Source organism: Oncorhynchus mykiss, chromosome Y (genome assembly GCF_013265735.2).
Source record: "Oncorhynchus mykiss isolate Arlee chromosome Y, USDA_OmykA_1.1, whole genome shotgun sequence".
In the NCBI taxonomy this organism is placed as follows: domain Eukaryota; kingdom Metazoa; phylum Chordata; class Actinopteri; order Salmoniformes; family Salmonidae; genus Oncorhynchus; species Oncorhynchus mykiss.
The window spans coordinates 34,886,909-34,906,201 of record NC_048593.1 but is presented as its reverse complement, the minus strand read 5'-3'; the positions used below and the strand labels follow the sequence as shown (position 1 = coordinate 34,906,201).

General features: G+C 42.3%; 2 long non-coding RNA genes across 4 annotated transcripts; both read right to left on the bottom strand.

Annotated features, from left to right (window-relative positions):
• Positions 1-10,474: 10,474 nt before the first annotated feature.
• Positions 10,475-18,354, bottom strand: LOC110510169. Of its 3 annotated transcripts, XR_005040458.1 has the most exons (5): positions 18,044-18,354; positions 14,135-14,299; positions 13,826-13,965; positions 12,577-12,716; positions 10,475-10,832 (listed from the first exon to the last, which is right to left on the bottom strand). It is a non-coding gene; the product is annotated as an uncharacterized LOC110510169 (long non-coding RNA). The 3 variants fall into 3 exon arrangements; XR_002471533.2 differs by lacking the exon at positions 10,475-10,832 and having other exon boundaries at positions 11,286-12,716; XR_005040457.1 differs by lacking the exon at positions 10,475-10,832 and having other exon boundaries at positions 11,286-12,716; positions 13,826-13,962.
• LOC118945311 lies at positions 14,855-18,034 on the bottom strand. The gene is made up of 2 exons (XR_005040459.1): positions 17,537-18,034; positions 14,855-16,681 (listed from the first exon to the last, which is right to left on the bottom strand). It is a non-coding gene; the product is annotated as an uncharacterized LOC118945311 (long non-coding RNA).
• Positions 18,355-19,293: the final 939 nt, after the last annotated feature.

The window sequence follows — 19,293 nt, the reverse complement described above, 5'->3', positions numbered from 1 at the left end:
TAGCAACACCCACCCGTAACACGTGCTCCAGCAGGTGTATCTCACTGATCATCCCTAAAGCCAACACCTCATTTGGCCGTTTTTCGTTCCGGTTCTCTGCTGCCTGTGACTGGAACGAATTGCAAAAATCGCTGAAGTTGGAGACTTTTATCTCCCTCACCAACTTCAAACATCTGCTATCTGAGCAGCTAACCGATCGCTGCAGCTGTACATAGTCTATCGGTAAATAGCCCACCCATTCTTACCTACCTCATCCCCATACTGTTTTTATTTATTTACTTTTCTGCTCTTTTGCACACCAATACCTGTACATGACCATCTGATCATTTATCACTCCAGTGTTAATCTGCAAAATTGTAATTATTCACCTACTTCCTCATGCCTTTTGCACACAATGTATATAGACTCTCCTTTTCTTCTACTGTGTTATTGACTTGTTAATTGTTTACTCCATGTGTAACTCTGTGTTGTCTGTTCACACTGCTATGCTTTATCTTGGCCAGGTCGCAGTTGCAAATGAGAACTTGTTCTCAACTAGCCTACCTGGTTAAATAAAGGTGAAATAAAATTTCAAAAAATAAAAATAATACCCTAGACGCAGTCGCACCCCTAAAAACAAAAAAACATTTGTCATAAGAAACTAACTCCCTGGTATACAGAAAATACCCGAGCACTGAAGCAAGCTTCCTGAAAATTGGAACGGAAATGGCGCTACGCCAAACTGGAAGTCTTCCGACAAGCTTGGAAAGACAGTACCGTGCAGTATCGAAGAGCCCTCACTGCTGCTCCACCAAACTGGAAGTCTTCCGACTAGGTTGGAAAGACAGTACCGTGCAGTATTGAAGAGCCCTCACTGCTGCTCAATCATCCGATATTTCCAACTTAATTGAGGAGAATAAGAACAATCCCAAAAATGTTTTGATACTGTCGCAAAGCTAACTAAAAAGCAGCATTCCCCAAGAGAGGATGGCTTTCATTTCAGCAGTGATAAATTCATGATCTACATTGACAAAATGATGATCATTAGAAAGCAACTTACGGACTCCTCTTTAAATCTGCGTATTTCTCCAATGCTCAGTTGTCCTGAGTCTGCACAACACTGCCAGGACCTAGGATCAAGGGAGACACTCAAGTTTTTTAATACTATATCTTTTGACACATTGATGAAAATAGTCTTGGCCTCTAAACCTTCAAGCTGCATAATGGACTCTATTCCAACTAAACTACTGAAAGAGTTGCTTCCTGTGCTTGGCCCTCCTATGTTCCTGTGCTTGGCCCTCCACCAGATGTGTACAAAACTCACTAAAAGTGGCAGTAATAAAGCCTCTCTTGAAAAAGCCAAACCTTGACCCAGAAAATATCAAAACTATCGCCTATATCTAATCTCCCATTCCTCTCAACAACAAAAAAGCTGTTGCGCAGCAACTCACTGCCTTCCTGAAGACAAACAATGTATACGAAACGCTTCAGTCTGGTTTTAGACCCCATCATAGCACTGAGACTGCACTCGTGAAGGTGGTAAATTACCTTTTAATGGCATTAGACCAAGGCTCTGCATCTGTCCTCGTGCTCCTAGGCCTTATTGCTGCATTTTTTCTGTACAGCACTTTGTGATATCCGCTGACGTAAAAAGGGCTTTATACATAAATTTGATTGATTGATCAGTACTTTGCTGGCACCTCTCCAAACTTCCATTGACGTCTTTCGAGAAACAGTCAACACGAATGGGCCACACTTCATTACACTAGAAGGTTTCTTCGCTGACAAAGCCTGACAATTTCCGAGCTAGAGGCAGCTGTCTCTCATATGAAAACGGCCAACACAGCTCTACTTTCTAAGGTAGATTTGTTGGAGAATTATACAAGAACGGAGAATATCTGTATCGTTGGTGTCACGGAGGGAATTGAGACTGGAGTCAACCTTGTGAAATTTGTCTCCGACATGCTGATATACAGTTGAAGTCAGAAGTTTACATACACTTAGGTTGGAGTCATTAAAACTTGTTTTTCAACCAATCCACAAATGTCTTGTTAACAAACTATAGTTTTGGCAAGTCGGTTAGGACATCTACTTTTTGCTTGACATCTACGTTCTGCAAGTAATTGTTTTATTGATTATTTCACTTATAATTCACTGTATCATAATTCCAGTGGGTCAGAAGTTTACATACACTCAGTTGACTGCCTTTAAACAGCTTGGAAAATTCCAGAAAATTATGTCATGGCTTTAGAAGCTTCTGATAGGCTAATTGACCACATTTGAGTCAATTGGAGGAGTACCTGTGGATGTATTTCAAGGCCTACCTTCAAACTCAGTGCCTCTTCACTTGACATCACGGGAAAATCAAAAGAAATCAGCCAAGACCTCAGAAAAACAATTGTAGACCGCCACAAGTCTGGTTCATCCTTGGGAGCAAATTCCAAAAGCACGTTCATCTGTACAAACAATAGTACGCAAGTATAAACACCATGGGACCACGCAGCCGTCACACCGCTCAGGAAGGAGACGTGTTCTGCCTCCTAGAGATGAACGTACTTTGGTGCAAAAAGTGCAAATCAATCCCAGAACAGCAAAGAACCTTGTGAAGATGCTGGAGGAAACAGGTACAGAATTATCTATATCTACAGTACAACGAGTCCTATATCGACATAACCTGAAAAGCCGCTCAGCTAGGAAGAAGCCACTGCTCCAAAACTGCCATAAAAAAAAGCCAGACTACGGTTTGCAACTGTACATGGGGACAAAGATTGTACTTTGGAGAAATGTCCTCTGGTCTGATGAAACAAAAATAGAACTGTTTGGCATTAATGACCATTGTTATGTTTGGATGGAAAAAGGGGGAGGCTTGCAAGCCGAAGAACACCATCCCAACCGTGAAGCACGGAGGTGACAGCATAATGTTGTGGGGGTGCTTTGCTGAAGGAGTGCACCAGGCACTTCACAAAATAGATGGTATCATGAGGAGGACAATTATGTGGATATATTGAAGCAACATCTCAAGACATCAGTGTTAAGCTTGGTGACAAATGGGTCTTCCAAATGGACAATGACCCCAAGCATACTTCCAAAGTTGTGGCAAAATGGCTTAAGGACAACAAAGTCAAGGTATTGGAGGGGCCATCACAAAGCCCTGACCTCAATCCCATAGAAAATTTGTGGACAGAACTGAAAAAGCGTGTGCGAGCAAGGAGGCCTACAAACTTGACTCAGTTACACCAGCTCTGTCAGGAGAAATGGGCCAAAATTCATCCAACTTATTGTGGGAAGCTTGTGGAAGGCTACCCGAAACATTTTACCCGAGTTAAACTATTTAACGGCAATGCTACTAAATACTAATTGAATGTATGTAAACTTCTGACCCACTGGGAATGTGATGAAATAAATAAAAGCTGAAATAAATCATTCTCTCAACTATTATTCTGACATTTCACATTCTTAAAATAAAGTGGTGATCCTAACTGACCTAATACAGGGAATTTTTACTAAGATTAAATATCAGGTATTGTGAAAAACTGAGTTTAAATGTATTTGGCTAAGGTGTATGTAAACTTCGTACGTCAACTTTATCTACCCCAGTCAAGTTTATAAAGGTATTTCCAAATCTGCCAGTTTATTCGCACTCAAAACCCAACCTTTCCAATTCTATCACCCGGATCGGGTTTGGATGACCTTTTGAAAACACCTTTTCAACTAAATTGACTCACGCCATATTCTTTAGATAAGCAGGTCCCTTGATAACCTGTCACTTAATAAAATCACTTGGAAAAGGAACTTGGTGGAGAGATCTCTGATGAAGTCTGGAATTGTGTAAATGGAAGCTCCTCTTGTGCCCTGCTCAGCCTTAAACAGTTTAAGGTACTTCACCGTATCCATTTCAGTAGGGCCAGACTGTTCAAATTATACCCAAATATTGATGGTACATGTGACAGGTGTAAAAGCTCCTTGGCGGACTTGACTCACCATATCCAGGTCGAGGGGGAACAAAAAGGGGAAAAAATGTACGATATGTTTACACTGTGAATAAAAAAAAATATATATATATATATATACATTTATTTTTAAAATACTACAGTACCTATTATAGAGTTCTGTAGTAAACTGAAGTCTACTGTAGAATACTATGCTACACACTGTAGTATACCTTGATCATGTGTAGTACTTACTATACACACTGTAGTATTTACAGTACAGTCTGCAAAAACTTTACAGTGAATACTATAGTATTTAAGAAGTAAGATGGCGCTGACATAGATGGTCGCCTCACTTCAGGTCCTTAGGAAACTATGCAGTTATTTGTTATTTTATGTATTATTTCCTACATTGTTATCCCAGAAAATCTCAAGTGTTATTACATACCGCCGGGAAGAACTATTCGCGCAAAAGTGAACGCTCGAACCACCGCTTTTAATCATGGCAAGGCGACTGGAAACATGACCAAATACAAACAGTGCAGCTATTCCCTCTACAAGGCAATCAAACAAGCAAAGCATCAGCATAGAGACAAAGTAGAGTCGCAATTCAGTGGTTCAAACACGAGACGTATGTGGCAGGGTCTACAGTCAATCATGGATTACAAAAAGAAAACCAGCCATGTCGCGGACATCGACGTCTTGCTCCCAGACAAATTAAACAACTTCTTTGCTCGCTTTGAGGACAATACAGTGCCACCGATGCGAACCGCTACCAAAGACTGTGGGCTCTCCTTCTCCGTGGCCAACGTGAGTAAAACATTTAAAAGTGTTAACCCTCGCAAGGCTGCCGGCCCAGACGGCATCCCTAGCCTCGTCCTTAGAGCATGCGCAGACCAGCTGGCTGGTGTGTTTACTGACATATTCAATCAATCCCTATCCCAGTCTGTTGTCCCCACATGCTTCAAGATGAACACCATTGTTCCTGTTTCCAAGAACGCTAAGGTAACTGAACTAAATGACTATCGCCCTGTTGCACTCACTTCTGTCATCATGAAGTGCTTTGAGAGACTAGTCAAGGACCATATCACCTCCACCCCACCTGATACCCTAGACCTACTCCAATTTGCTTACAGCCCCAATAGGTCCACTGACGATGCAATCTCAACCACACTGCACACTGCCCTATCCCATCTGGACAAGAGGAATACCTATGTAAGAATGCTGTTCATTGACTACAGCTCAGCATTTAATACCATAGTACCCTCCAAACTTGTCACTAAGCTCGAAACCCTGGGTCTCGACCCCGCCCTATGCAACTGGGTCCTGGACTTTCTGACGGGCCGCACCCAGGTGGTGAAGGTAGGAAACAACATCTCCACCCCACTGATCCTCAACACTGGGGCCCCACAAGAGTGCGTTCCCAGCCCTCTCCTGTACTCTCTGTTCACCCATGACTGCGTGACCATGCAACCTCCAACTCAATCATCAAGTTTGCAGACGACACTACAATGGTAGGCTTGATTACCAACAATGAAGAGACGGCCTACAGGGAGGAAGTGAGGGCCCTCAGAGTGTGGTGTCAGGAATATAACCTCTCACTCAACATCAACAAAACATAGGAGATGATGGTGGACTTCAGGAAACAGCAGACGAAACACCCCCCCCCCCCCCACATCGCCGGGACAGTTGTGGAGAAGGAAGGTAGAAAGTTTTAAGTTCCTCGGCGTACAAAAGTGGCCAAAAGTTTTGAGAATTACACAAATATTAATTTCCAAAGTTTGCTGCTTCAGTGTCTTTAGATATTTTTGTCAGATGTTACTATGGAATACTGAAGTATAATTACAAGCATTTCATAAGTGTCAAAGGCTTTTATTGACAATTACATGAAGTTGATGCAAAGAGTCAATATTTGCAGTGTTGACCCTTCTTTTTCAAGACCTCTGCAATCCGCCCTGGCATGCTGTCAATTAACTTCTGGGCCACTGATGGCTGCCCATTCTTGCATAATCAATGCTTGGAGTTTGTCCGAATTTGTTGGTTTTTGTTTGTCCACCCGCCTCTTGAGGATTGACCACAAGTTCTCAATGGGATTAAGGTCTGGGAAGTTTCCTGGCCATGGACCCAAAATATCTATGTTTTGTTCCCCGAGCCACTTAGTTATCACTTTTGCCTTATGGCAAGGTGCTCCATCATGCTGGAAAAGGCATTGTTCGTCACCAAACTGTTCTTGGATGGTTGGGAGAAGTTGCTCTCAGAGGATGTGTTGGTACCATTCTTTATTCGTGGCTGTGTTCTAAGGCAGAATTGTGAGTGAGCCCACTCCGTTGGTTGAGAAGCAACCCCACACATGAATGCTCTCAGGATGCTTTACTGTTGGCATGACACAGGACACAGGACGCTCACCTAGTTTTCTCCGGACAAGTTTTTTTCCGGATGCCCCAAACGTTCGGAAAGGGGATTCATCTGAGAAAATGACTTTAACCCAGTCCTCAGCAGTCCAATCCCTGTACCTTTTGCAGAATATCAGTCTGTCCCTGATGTTTTTACTGGAGAGAAGTGGCTTCTTTGCTGCCCTTCTTGACACCAGGCCATCCTCCAAAAGTCTTTGCTTCACTGTGCATGCAGATGCACTCACACCTGATGCCATTCCTGAGCAAGCTCTGTACTGGTGGTGCCCCAATCTCGCAGCTGAATCAACTTTAGGAGACGGTCCTGGCTCTTGCTGGAATTTCTTGGGCACTCTGAAGCCTTCTTCACAACAATTGAACCGCTCTCCTTGAAGTTCTTGATGATCCGATAAATGGTTGATTTAGGTGCAATCTTACTGGTAGCAATATCCTTGCCTGTGAAGCTCTTTTTGTAGAAAGCAATGATGACGGCACGTGTTTCCTTGCAGGGAACCATGGTTGACAGAGGAAGAACAATGATTACAAGCACCGCCCTCCAGTCTGTTTTTTTAACTCAATCAGAATGACAGAGTGATCTCCAGCCTTGTCCTCGTCAACACTCACACCTGTGTTAACGAGAAAATCACTGACATGATGTCAGCTGGTCCTTTTATGGCAGGGCTGAAATGCAGTGGAAATGTTTTTGGGGGGATTCAGTTCATTTGCATGGCAAATAGGGACTTTGCAATTAATTGCAATTCATCTGATCACTCTTCATAACATTCTGGAGTATATGCAAATTGCCATCATACAAACTGAGGCAGCAGACTTTGTGAAAATTACTATTTGTGTCATTCTCAAAACTTTTGGCCACGACTGTACACATCACGGACAAACTGAAATGGTCCACCCACACAGCCAGCCTGGTGAAGAAGGTGCAACAGGGCCTCTTCAACCTCAGGAGGCTTAAGAAATTTGTCTTGTCACCTAAAACCCTCACAAACTTTTACAGATGGACAATCGAGAATTTCCTGTTGGGTTGTATCACCACCTGGTACGGCAACTGCACCACCCTTAACCGCAAGGATCTCAAGAGGGCAGTGCGGTCTGCACAACGCATCACCAGGGGCAAACTACCTGCCCTCCAGGACACCTACACCACCCGATATCACAGGAAGGCCAAAAAGATCATCAAGGACAACAACCACCCGAGCCACTGCTTGTTCACCCCGCTATCATCCAGAAGGCGAGGTCAGTACAGGTGCATCAAAGCTGGGACCGAGAGACTGAAAAACAGCTTCAATCTCAAGGTCATCAGACTGTTAAAGAGCCATCACGAACATAAAGAGGCAACGACCCTGAGCACACAGCCAAGACAACGCAGGAGTGGCTTTGTGACAAGTCTCTGAATGTACTTGAGTGGTCCAGCCAGAGCCCGGACTTGAACATCTCTGAAGAGACCTGAAAATAGCTGTGCAGCAACCCTCCCCATCTAACCTGACAGAGCTTGAGAGGATCTGCAGAGAAGAATGGGAGAAACTCTCCAGATAAAGGTGTGTCACGTTTGTAGTGTCATACCCAATAAGGCTGTAATCGCTGCCAAAGATGTTTCAACAAAGTTCTGAGTAAAGGGTCTGAATACTTAGGTAAATGTAAAATTGTAGTTTTTTATAAATTTGCAAAAAAATCTAAAAACCTATATTTGCTTTGTCATTATGGGTAGATTGGTGTGGAAAAAATAAAAATTAATAAATTTTAGAATAAGGCAGTAACGTAACGAAATGTGGAACAAGTCAAGGGGTCTGAATACTTTCTGCATGCTCTGCATGTGTATCACACTTCCCATCGGGAGAGAGAGACCCATTTTGGCTGGTGTTGTAGTAAAATGGTTTTCCTATCACAAACACAATTCTGTAGGCACACAGTGTGAAAAAAAGCCTAGTCAAATTATCTTCTGAGCAAATCGATTGTGAGATTGTGTTTTTTCTGTCCCCACCCGTTTCCCCTCTCAAATTCAAATGTTAATTGGCTGCAATGATGAATTATGTCATTAATCTGAATATTTAACGCACTGTGACTTTTGAGCGTCACAGACAAAGATCTTTATGTTGGATTGTTCTCATCACTAAATGGAAACAATGATATCAAGGCAAACATTAGAATGATTTCCAACCTCACAGTTAGTCCATGCAAATGGGTCCAGCATACCGTAATATTCTGACAGAGTGTACAGTATGGCCTCTATACAGAGAGAGCAGAGAATATCACCTGCCTTATTTTCATGAACCTTCCTTCCAGCATAAAACACATATCTCTGTCATAGGTAAGGAAGTCCTATCATATTCCTGTCAAATAGACTTTCTTCCCTGCAGAATAAAAATATTCCGGTTTCTATCGGGTAAAACATTACATTTGCACCATGGCTCTGTGGTGGAGAACAGTTTGTGCATCAGAACATAGGAGACATTTACAGCAGAGGTGATAAAACAACCCATTAGATAACGTGGGCACATTCTATGGCCTGGATTAAAGAGGACCTTTTATTAATGCAGTAAGTACAAAAAGCCTTGGGAATAACCCAGATCTGTGGTGCAAAGAAAGTAACAGGGATATGTGTCATCACAGGGGTAACAGAGATAGGTGTAATCACAGGGGTAACAGAGATAGGTGTAATCATAGGGGTAACAGAGATAGGTGGATTCACAGGGGTAACAGAGATAGGTGGATTCACAGGGGTAACAGAGATAGGTGTAATCACAGGGGTAACAGAGATAGGTGTAATCACAGGGGTAACAGAGATAGGTGGATTCACAGGGGTAACAGAGATAGGTGTAATCACAGGGGTAACAGAGATAGGTGTAATCATAGGGGTAACAGAGATAGGTGTAATCACAGGGGTAACAGAGATAGGTGGCATCACAGGGGTAACAGAGATAGGTGTAATCATAGGGGTAACAGAGATAGGTGGATTCACAGGGGTAACAGAGATAGGTGTAATCACAGGGGTAACAGAGATAGGTGTAATCATAGGGGTAACAGAGATAGGTGTAATCACAGGGGTAACAGAGATAGGTGGCATCACAGGGGTAACAGAGATAGGTGGCATCACAGGGGTAACAGAGATAGGTGTAATCACAGGGGTAACAGAGATAGGTGGCATCACAGGGGTAACAGAGATAGGTGTAATCACAGGGGTAACAGAGATAGGTGGCATCACAGGGGTAACAGAGATAGGTGGCATCACAGGGGTAACAGAGATAGGTGTAATCACAGGGGTAACAGAGATAGGTGGCATCACAGGGGTAACAGAGATAGGTGTAATCACAGGGGTAACAGAGATAGGTGGCATCACAGGGGTAACAGAGATAGGTGGCATCACAGGGGTAACAGAGATAGGTGGCATCACAGGGGTAACAGAGATAGGTGGCATCACAGGGGTAACAGTAGGAGTAGAAGTTGGTTATTCCACTGTTACTGTTAAGTCGGTGTCCATTAATTGTGACTACATCTTGACATTTTAACTGAATAAATTCAAAATAGCTTTCAGAGGTGAGCTATAGCAGCTATAGCAGAGACAGAGACAGAAAGAGAGAGAGAGCTGTACAATGGATGGACCAATGAATCCCCCACTGATCTACATCCCCAATTCACCAGGAGGAATTGTAAGCCTGTCAAATCATCTCTCTCACTCACTCTCTCTTTCCACCGCCCACCCCGCAAGCAAGCACGTATGCAGAGAGAGAGAGGAGAGTGTGAGAGAGAGAGACAGAGAGAGAGCGAGAGAGAAGGAGAGAGCGAGAGAGAAGGAGAGAGAGAGTGTGAGAGAGAGAGTGAGAGAGAAGGGGAGAGAGAGAGAGAGAGGAGACAGAGAGAGACAGAGACAGAGAGAGGAGAGAGAGAGAGAGAGAGAGGAGACAGAGAGAGACAGAGAGAGAGAGAGAGACAGAGAGACAGAGACAGAGACAGAGAGAGACAGAGAGAGAGAGAGACAGAGAGAGAGAGAGAGACAGAGAGACAGAGAGAGAGAGAGAGAGAGACAGAGACAGAGAGAGACAGAGAGAGACAGAGAGAGAGAGAGAGAGAGAGACAGAGAGAGAGACAGAGAGAGAGAGAGAGAGAAAGAGAGAGACAGAGAGAGAGAGACAGAGAGAGAGACAGAGAGAGAGAGAGAGAGAGAGAGAGAGAGAGAGAGAGAGAGAGACAGAGAGAGAGACAGAGAGAGAGACAGAGAGAGAGACAGAGAGAGAGACAGAGAGAGAGAGCTCCCTCTGCTGGAACCTGTTTGCTTAACTTCACATTGAAAACCTTGCGTAGATTCATATGATCAACAAAACCCTGTTTACTGAGTGAAACAAACATGCTTTCTTACTACAGTGGAAGAGTATTGTATTTGATCTATCCAAGAATATGGTTTTGAATCTGTCCCAAAGTTCAAACTTGGTGGACAGTTGCTGTATGTGTATTTAGGACACGCTGAGTTAAATGATGACCCCCATGTCTTCACGCTGACTATATCAGACCACCAGTTTGTCTGCTGACAAGGGAGAAAAAAGGGGTTTGAAGAATTTTAACAGTCAACTTAAAAACAGAGAGAAAACCAATTCAATACAGTGGCATCACATTACCTAACATCCATTTACTGAACTTCTGGTTATGATTAGATTCAGATGTTCAATGCAACACATATCTATGCATAGTCACTTTACCCCAACCTACATGTACAAATGACCTCGACTAACCTGTACCCCACACATTGATTCAGTACCGGTACCCCCATAGCCTTGTTATTGTTATGTCATTTTATTTTGTTACTTTAGTTTATTTAGTAAATATTTTCTTAACTCTATTTCTTGACTGCATTGTTGGTTAAGGGCTTGTTAAGCATTTCACTGTTGTATTCGGCGCATGTGACAAGTACAATTTGATTTGATTGTTGTCCATTAAATACATTGCTTTCTGACATGATAAAGGAGGGATAACACTTGACTTGTGTAACACACATTTAATGTAGAAAAAATAATTAACATAACACAAAACATAACAGTGTTGAGCTGTGCTGTAGCTATATAATGTAAAACCTAAAGATTTTATTTACACATATACGGTAAATAGAAGGATATTTTTTTTTTAAACTAGTTGACAACACAACAGATCCTGTGTGAAATTGTGTAATGCTTGTCTCGGGCCAGTGGCTGGAATGTTAGAGTTGTTATAGTGCATAGAGTCCTTTGATTGTGTCCTGACTCATTACGTTCAGTGGCTAGACATTAGACCTATTGACCAGAGGTGTATTCATTAGATGAAGACCATAGCAAAATGTTGCAAAACGTTTTGCAATGGTAACCGTTTGCTCCAAACAAGAAAACATTTCGAGAAAAAAAAAAGAGGTGTTTCTATTGGACTGTCACGCCCTGACCATATAGAGCTGTTTATTCTCTGTTGGTTGGGGCGTGATAGTGACTAGGGTGGGTCATCTAGGTGATTAATGGTTTATGTTGGCCTGGTGTGGTTCCCAATCAGTGGTGTGGTTCCCACCGCATTGTGGGATCTGGTCTACAGATAGTTGTGTGCCAGTAGCTGCATGTGTGCGTGCCAGTAGCTGCATGTGTGCGTGCCAGTAGCTGCATGTGTGCGTGCCAGTAGCTGTATGTGTGCCTGCAAGTAGCTGCATGTGTGCCTGCATGTGTGCATGCATGTGTGCATGCCAGTAGCGTCATGTGTGCATGCCAGTAGCGTTATGTGTGCATGCCAGTAGCGTCATGTGTGCATGCCAGTAGCGTCATGTGTGCATGCCAGTAGCGTCATGTGTGCATGCCAGTAGCGTCATGTGTGCATGCCAGTAGCGTCATGTGTGCATGCCAGTAGAGTCATGCCAGTAGCGTCATGTGTGCATGCCAGTAGCGTCATGTGTGCATGCCAGTAGCGTCATGTGTGCATGCCAGTAGCGTCATGTGTGCATGCCAGTAGCGTCATGTGTGCATGCCAGTAGCGTCATGTGTGCATGCCAGTAGCGTCACGGGTCGGTCGATTAATTAAAATATGCGGATCTCTATGCACGCTGTGCCTTGGGCCGCTCATTATGACAAATGTTACATGGACAAATTCCGGTAGGTCCCTCCATGTTTCCTTACATTTGGTTCCATTTGGGTTCTTAGTGAATACACCCCAGACATAGAAAACATGGTTAAAACAAGATCAGAGGTTAACACAAATTAACAATGTAGTTTCAGAGGTTTGTACATGTTAATGCATTTTTGGGGAATTTTGAATTTACAAACCTCTTCTGCCCCATCCCTACAAACTAACTCAGGATGCAGATGTGCGGTTGAGGAGGGCTCTTCTAGTCCACTCATAAGCCAGGAATAGAGCTCCGTTGGAGGGGAAGTGGGGGTTAGACCAGAATACAAAGCAGGGACACCTGGAACAGAGGCAATACACCAAGCACATCATGCATACATAAAACCCCATACATGTGAAATCTAAAGGGGCTCAAACTAGAAAGCTGTGACAGACAAAGCTATCACAAACTAAATAGCTCATACTGCTAAACCGTATCACATTACATGTGGGGACAATCCTAATCTTCTGTAGATAATGAGTTAATTCATTTCTGTTATCTGGAAAACAAAGCTGCCAACATGAAAGGAAATGACTGGGTGATTAATCTGTCAGAAGTTAACTGATTAACACTACATTTGAGTTTCACAGAATGCACCTAGTTTAGAAGACCTTGGATAAACTGTAGAATCAGATTATTAAAAATAATGTGGAGGAAGATGTTGTCACCTTCTGTCCTTATTATACCGAGCAGTGTTCTGAGAAACCCAGCCTGCTTGCCTGACATGGCGTGAACCTGGATTCTGGATTTGACACTGCCTACCAAAAGCTACTAAAAAATAAAAATGTTATAAAATTAATGGCAGAACTCACCCAAGTCAACATTGGACTGGCCAGGGTTCTGCAGAATTCTCTAAAACAACATTGGAGGTGGCTTATGGTAGAGAAATTAACATTAAATTCTCTGGCAACAGCTCTGGTGGACATTCCTGCAGTCAGCATGACAATTGCACGCTCCCCTAAAACTTGAGACATCTATGGCATTGTGTTGCATGATAAAATTGCACATTTTAGCGTGGCCTTTTTATTGTCGTACATCAGCTGATATCTCAAAGTGCTGTACAGAAACCCAGCCTAAAACCCCAAACAGCAAGCAATGCAGGTGTAGAAGCACGGGGGTAATAGGGTAATATTGTTTTGGAAAAATTCTGTGATCTTTTATTTCAGGATATGAAACATGGGACCAACACTTCACACTTCAGTGTACATTCTGCATAATGTGCTTTCAACTATGACCCTCAGGTTATATGGGTGGTTCACCTAAGGTATATTGCATTCACCAACTACATGTTTTTGCACTGGTTTTGATAAGAAATGGATTCCTCTTGAATAAGAGATGACCTCCTACCCAAATATGTCTACTATTTGTACGGTCCCATAAGGTCACCAGAGAACAGTTGCAACACTTACATGCATGACACCAGGGAGGTCTCCCCCCGAGCCTCATCTCATGCATGGCCTGCATACAACCCTTCACCAGCTCTCTGAGACACAACACCAGTGAGGAGAAGACCAATGCCAGTGAGCCAGACAGGGTATACAGCAGGCTACTGTGACAGAGGTTAAAGATAATTAGAGAGAGAATCACAGGAGGGAAAAGGGAAACATCAGCAATAGACAATAACATACGAAGATGAAGACTTATTTGTAAGACAAAAACACAGTGAAGGGGAGAGGGATGAGACGAGAATGCAAAGACAAAGATCCTGTGTTGCCAACCTGAGGTCAGACACGTTCTCCAGCCCAAAGTCTCTCCTGGTGAGCTGCTGGCAGGCCCCGTATCAGACAAAGAGCACAGCATTCCAGCCACTTTGGCCAGGTCAGGCACAGAGCCCATTGTGGCAGTAAGTCTTCAGGAAACAGTCCAGGAAACCACTGTACAGGCTGGTATGGGGGGTGATAAGTGGCAGAATTAAGCCTGGGCAAACATACATGTTTGGCTGTCGCCTACCATTGAACATCAAACTGACATGACACCAATGCCTTACTAATGTCTGCATGACACCTGCGTGTTAATGAAAGTCATAAGGTGCATAGTTTATGTATGGAACATTCCGCTGAATCGGTACCATTTGCATGTTGTAACTTTTCAAAATTAAACTTCTTTCCTTATCTTTTTTCAGCACTATCTAATAACACACGTTTAACTATTCAAAATGTGTAATGGTCAATCTCAGACAATTCTATTTTTTTTTTTTTTACAAGGTTTCTAGAATGGAAGATGGTTGCATTTTTCCTCTGTCCTGTTACCAAAACTCTTTAAATATGTTTAAATATCAATGTTTACTGTTTAGATGTTTAAAACGGTTTAAATATCAATTAAAAGTCATGCCAACTAGTTTTGTTTTTCCCTCAAAGTGGGTATTTTAAAGAAAATTGGTTTGCATGTTCAAAATAAATATCTGTAGCTAAAAAGTCAACTTACGCAGGCAAAATGTGTGTTTTTTATTTGTGTGGTTTTTTTATTACTAAAAAAACAATGAAGCAACAGGAATGAACATTGGGTCACAGGAAGGAGCGCTGAGTAACAGGAAGGAGCGCTGAGTAACAGGAAGGAGCGCTGAGTAACAGGAAGGAGCGCTGAGTAACAGGAAGGAGTGCTGAGTAACAGGAATGAGTGCTTGTGTGTGAGGGAGAATAACTGGATGTCACAGAACTTCCTTCAATTAAACAAAGATAAAACAGAGGTCATTATATTTGGCAAAAAATATCTTAGTCTAAATAGCAACATAAAAGCTGTAACAATTGTGTGTGCATGAGTGTGTGTGTATGTATGTGAGCGTGCGCTTGTGTGTGCGGGGTGCAGCATGTGTGTCAGGCTCCTGCCTCGGCACAGTATGGGTTCTCCATATTCCTCTCAAAAGGCAAGAAAGACAACAAATACAAAAAGCTGAGCATATTAAGCAAATCCTCAGAGCTCTACATTGACTACCAGTATCAAATATTAACTTATAGTATTTTATGCATATTAAACATTCACTTGCAAACACGACATACAATTGTATTTCATATAGAATTTCAATAAAATAATGAACAAAAACTTGCCTTTTCTAAGAAACAGTCTCTGGTTTGGCCCAGACTTTGTTGTCAATTTACATGTAACAATTTACATGATGCTCTGAAGTGAACCGTCTGTATTTCTGTGGCGTACTTAGAGGTCATTTTCTGAAAAGTCAACATGAATAAAGCATTCATGTGCTTTGAAGCCTTGTTTCAGTGCCCTGTTGTGGGTAAACGGATTCTTGATGTTGTAAGTGTGCATCTTAAACTTGCGCAGCATCAGATTTAGTTGTTCCAGCAGTTGCTCTTGGGTGGTCTGGAACTCTTTTTTTGATGGTGACTTTGGATGTACCGCCATTAGGGTCATTCTTGTGCTCCTTATCCACAGTTGCCCACGGGACATAAGTCACTTCATTCTTATCATTGTATTGGCCAGAGACGGGACGAGAGGTCCTTGCACACCGCATAGTCTCCATACATGCACTTCATGCACTCCGTTTTGCATGTGACGGATTTTAGAAGTTCATCAGGATTGAAAGTGTTGATGATCTTCAGGTGGTGCAGTTTCTGAGATTTTCATGCTGTTTGCACATGCAAGTCTCCTGGTCACTTAGAGTTGGGTGAACAACCCAAAAGGGGCTCAGTGAGCAGAAGATGAGAAACCCATCATGTTCTGCCAAAATCTTCACATGTAGATTTTTCATTGTGTCCAACAGGAACATCTTCTGATTTTTGATTTTCTTCTGGGTGAGGCGTCTGCCTCTTCCCAGTCGTTAATCAACTGACATCATCCATGGTGTAAAAATCTCGGACTTTGTTTTTGAAGCCATCTACCACCCTACTGTTTCTCTTCCTTTGGTATTTTAAGTTAAGTTCGGCATTCTTCGCATTCATCAGCCACCTTTTCTTTGACAACCCAAATGAACTTTGGGAGCGACGTTGCAGCCTATATTTTTTGGGTTTTCCTGTCACTATCTTTGAGATGAGTTGCCTTTCCCTTGATCCCCATGAGTTGCTGTGCCTCTGTCGGATGTTCTCCACTAAGGTGTCATGGAAGAGAAGGGTCTTTTGCATTGTAGCGCGTGGTAGCGGTCTCATTTGTTTGTCAACTTTTGTATGTGGAGATGGATAATTCTGTTTCATACGCAGAATGCTTTCCTTATACCTCTCCTTTTTTCGGGTTTGTGTCTGTAGCTGCTTTTGTATCTCTTCAGTTTGTTTCTGGAGCTTCTCTGATGTATTTCACCTTTAACGCCCTTCGTCTGCCTAAAACACACAAGTACATCACAATTACAATAGTTGTTCAATTAATAAGTGGCTACAGTAAAATGTTATCTATATGCCCTATTAACTGGCCATCATTCATTTTACACATAATCCATTTAACACACTGGCACTAACTCTCATCCTGACCTTAAACTGCTTGGCTCTGGATTAACAGTTATGTCTGGTGAAAGATGGGGTTATCTGGAGGTGTGGTGACGTGCTTTAGGGCTTCTTTCCTGGACTTGATCCTATAGTAAGTCTCCCTCCACTCTTTGTGATGTCTGCGCTTTTCCCTCTTACTAAATGTTAGTGTTTTCTTCCTGCCTGATGTTATGTCCTCCCTGTATTTCTGCTGTTCCTTTTTTAAGTATCTGTCTCTCCTTTCTGGGTCGGCATCGCGTCGAGCACAATACCGCCGCTGCTTCTCTGCAGCACTTAATCGATTGGCTCCCTGTAAGTAATGTGTTCACATTTTAAAACTGAAAACACCATCCCTAATTCAAACTGTGAAACTTAAAATCAAGAGAATAGTATTATAATGAATGTGTATGTATATACCAGATACACATTTAAAATGGCTATTTTATTCAATCTTCTCACTCCTGTTACTCTTATTCAGTCCTGTTACCCTTCATATGAGTAACAGGACTGAAAGTAACAGGACTGAGTTTTTAGCATAGCATTAGCAAATACATGAAATGTAGCCACATGGCATCAATGTTAATAGCATGAGAACACTTAGCACCTTCAAGTGGTTTCCCAAAACTATCTTTTAAAAAAAAAAATAGGACTGTACATTGAGATTGACATTCTCAGTCATACTTACAATATGATAAAAAGAGTGAGAGAACTTACTTTTGGTCTTCCCATGGCATCAGGAGACTCAAATGATGCTACTTCCTGTTGATCATGTGACTTGTGGAATGTCCCAAAGTTTAGAGGGGGGAATGTGTCAGGGTAACAGGACTGAGTGAAAACATGACTAAAATGTGTATTTTAACTAACATATGACTTTCCTCTGAGAAAATGTTTTATATCTAAATTGGAAAAAGAGTCACCCAATAATTAAAAAAAAAATATTTGATTGTTTCTAATCATTATATTTAATGGTGAAGTGTAGTGGGGACAGGCTAAAATCCTATTTTTTCAGTGTTCTGGGTAGTTTTTATTAAGGTTGTACATTATGGATCTTCAAATTGCAATTAGGACCATGTGCATGACACTTTGCTTGATAATATAATATATTATACAGATACTTTACATGCATATTTATGCATGTAATGTAATGGGGACGGAAAAGGCACCGATTCGGCGGAATGGCCCTTACATTAATTAAATCAACCATACATTTTAGAAACGTACCGTTTTTCCTGTGCAAGCCGACATTCCGAAGTAGCCACCTTGAGCTACGACTTGTGTATTTCCTGTTATCGCTAATGGCCTAGAAAATATTATGTCCAGAGGGTTCGTGCTATTCGGGATCCTTGGGATGTCCCTACCTCAATCAAGTATAAATGTAAAATAGTTTGTTATCCCTTTTTCTCCCCAATTGGTAGTTACAGTCTTGTCCCATCAATGCAACTCCCGTACGGACTCGGGAGAGGCGAAGGTCGAGAGCCGTGCGTTCTTCGAAATACGACCCTGCCAAGCCACACTGCTTCTTGACACAATGCCCGCTTAACCCGGAAGCCAGCCGCACCAATGTGTCGGAGAAAACACCGTACACCTGGCGACCGTGAATGTACACTAGAAAGCGGTACATTTCCGCGTGTGCCTTAGGCCGCCCATTGTGATTCGCTTGTGGGCGTGGTGGTAGCATATAGCAGCATGTTCGACTGTGCGTCAAGAATTCAGCGTAACAAGTTTGTATGAAGGTCTGGTTATTAAATGGGTACATAGTTCAATAGTAATATCCTTTAAAACGCTCTGGTGACAAACACATGTTGCAGCCGTTTCCAATTGGCCACATGGCTGGCAGAACCTATTAAAGTAAGTAAATAAATAATGTATTATCTAACTAGCTTCAGTGCAGGCTAACTCAAATGAACTGCTAACGTTAGTTGGCTAGCTAGCCAACTTCACATACTGTATAGCTAGCTAAGTGAATGAAATATCACCACATGTATTTATCACTGTAAAAAACAAACTACAAATGCATTTGTAGGTAGCTAGCTAACAACCATGGAGGAGGGTGAAAGGATAGCAGCCCCAACTGTCAGTGAGAGCGCAGGCTATTCTGGATAGGACAGGTACTTTTGTGTAGTTCCTGTCCCTAAAAGTGAGGATGGAGATAATATTAACTTAATATTCAGTGCGGTCTAATTTGACTATAATGAAGTCTGTTTCTTGTGAGGTTTTCTGTCCTCGGATAAAGAGAGCTATGAAAGCCTGTATACATATGAAGAGCAGTGGTTCTCAGTCCTGGGGACTCAGAGGTGCACATGTTGTTTTTGCCTTAGCACTATGCAGCTGATTCAAATGATCAACTCATCAAGCTTCAAGTGGTATTTATGTATTCATTTGTGATGCTATCCTTGATATGATCCTGTTATTGTCACATACTACACATGCACATATGTGTGCCCATGCATCTATCAATCCAATGTTATCAT